The 2429-nt window shown below is 36.9% G+C and overlaps 1 pseudogene; it reads left to right on the top strand.

Annotated features, from left to right (window-relative positions):
* LOC108289706 overlaps positions 1-923 on the top strand; it is a 1191-nt pseudogene extending 268 nt beyond the window's left edge.
* The last annotated feature ends 1506 nt before the right edge of the window (positions 924-2429 follow it).

The raw sequence follows: 2429 nt of genomic DNA, 5'->3' as shown, positions 1-2429 counted from the left end.
AAAAAAAAAAAAAAAAAAAAAAAAAAAAAAAAAAAAAAAAAAAAAAAAAAAAAAAAAAAAAACAATGTAGCCTACAGTGCTTCTTAGAGAGGAAATGTTGTTGCTACACTATCCATCAAATGGCACAAATGAGTGTAGTGTAGGAGAAGGAAAATCAATTGCAGAATGGTTTGGACCAAATACAGTTGCCCAGGACTTAACTTGCTTTATTTGATGAATGGAATTCCTTGGCTGCTTATGTTTCAACTGATGACACAGTGGTCATTGAAGATATCAAAAAATGTGCTGTATCCTTCCCTTGAGTGCTGACGCAGACAGTGATAGGCCTCCCAATTCTCTGACTGCTTCAAACTAGAGTAAGGGCACCTCTACCGACTGCCTAGCCTGGAAATCCCTGAAGTTAATTGTACCCTTTCACCTGGGCATAAACCAAAACAACCCTGTTTATGTTGATGAGTGTTTTAAGATGCCACGGTCTTTAGGGGCATCAGGAGAAAAACCAAATAACACCTACTATTTTATAGAATTCATGACTGTTTAGCTTATTTTCTTGGACGGTCACACAACCCAGGCCTTTCTCAACACTGAAGAGAGTGAATGGTTGATAATCAGACTTTTCATTGCCTGCTGTTCCCACAGCAAATGAACATCCTGAGCCTGGATCCTCCAGTTGCATTGGGATTTTTCTGCAAATAAGAAAAAGACTTTAATAATTGGCATAGCCTTGCTCAGAAGGAATTTCTAAAGGAGAATTTTAGGATGTTTGAATTAATTCAGAAACATCCATTGCACTGGCCTCTCCTTCAGCCAAGCTGGAACTGACAACCACTGGGGCAGAATTCATTTACTCTACTGAACAACTGGAGGAATTTGGTCTGAAGGAAGATTTTGAGATTCTGAATGTGTGGAATCCTGGGAAATAATCCTTGTCTTGGAGGACTGTCTTCCATCTGGAACCATAAAAACATGAACTTATTACATAAAACTTTTCTAGCCGGCAAGTGCCTGATATGCCAATAGCATACAAACTCGATAGCAATTATGATTGCATACAAACTTGATAGCAATCATGACTGAGCCAACCACTGTTTCTCAGAAGAAAACAAAACAAATGAAAGTAACCTTTTCCCAGAAAGAAATAGAACAACCATGGAGCTTAGGAGCAGGGAGATGAGGAGTTCATTGCTTCATGGCTTGTCTTACTTGGCTACAGCAAGTCTTCAGCTGCTGCAATGATGAGATGGACATATTGAAGACAGACAGCACCTCTCACCTTGTTTCAAGCACAAGCAAATGAGAGATGGTTAAGCTGTTTTTTTCACCATTTCAGGTGTGACCTCTTTGGGAGTGAATATGCAGAAGCAATCTGTTCTCTTTCTCAAATAATAAAGTGACTGAATCAGGGAAGAAATCATTCTTGTTAAATAATTTGAATGTGTAATTTAAGAAATTGTAATTTATATCAAACGTTTTGTCAAAGAAACAATGACAAATATATACTCTTGATCTCCTTCGTATTTGGGAAAATCTTACTATTTAGTAGGTCACTGTCCCCATTCTTACTGATACTTTTGTCAGATGTCACTCTGTCCTTGAATCGAATCATGATCACTTAAATCAGGCACCAGAAATCTTTTTTTGTAAAGAATCAGACTAAATACGTTGGGCTTTGCAGGTTATGCAGCCTCTGTCGCATCTACTTAAATTTGCTGTTGACATGAAAAAGCAACCATAGAAAATATGCACACAAATGAGCATGGCTGTAATCGAAGTAAATATTATCAACAGCCCTTTATGCTAAAAACTCTCAATAAACTTGGTATTGAAGGAACGTACCTCAAAATAATAAAAGCTATTTATGACAAATGCACAGCTAATATCATACAGAATGGGCAAAAACTGGAAGCATTTCCTTTAAAATCTGACAATAGAAAAGGATGCCCTTTATCACCACTCTTATTTAATATAGCACTGGAAGTTCTAGCCAGAGCATTCAGGAAAGAAAAAGAAAAAAAGTTTATTCAATTAGGAAAGGAGGAAGTCAAATTGTGTTCATTTGCAGACGCCATGATTGTATATTTAGAAGACCCCATCGTTTCAGCCCAAAATCTCCTGAAACTGATAAGCAACTTTAGCAAAGTCTCAGGATACAAAATAAATGTTCAGAAATCACAAGCATTTCTATACACCAATATCAGACAAACAGAGAGCCAAATCAAAAGTGAACTCCCATTCACAATTGCTACGAAGAGAATAAAATACCTAGGAATACAACTAACAAAGGATGTAAAAGACCTCTTGGAGTGTAAATGAGTTCAACCATTGTGGAAGACAGTGTGGTGATTCCTCAAGGATTTAGAAATAGAAATTCCATTTGACCCAGCAATCACATTACTGGGTATATATCCAAAGGATTATAAATCTTTCTA

The sequence above is a fragment of the Cebus imitator genome, unplaced genomic scaffold (assembly GCF_001604975.1).
Source record: "Cebus imitator isolate Cc_AM_T3 unplaced genomic scaffold, Cebus_imitator-1.0 Scaffold412, whole genome shotgun sequence".
NCBI classification, from domain to species: domain Eukaryota; kingdom Metazoa; phylum Chordata; class Mammalia; order Primates; family Cebidae; genus Cebus; species Cebus imitator.
Note: the sequence above shows the minus strand (reverse complement) of the source record. Positions and strands in the feature narration are given on the sequence as shown.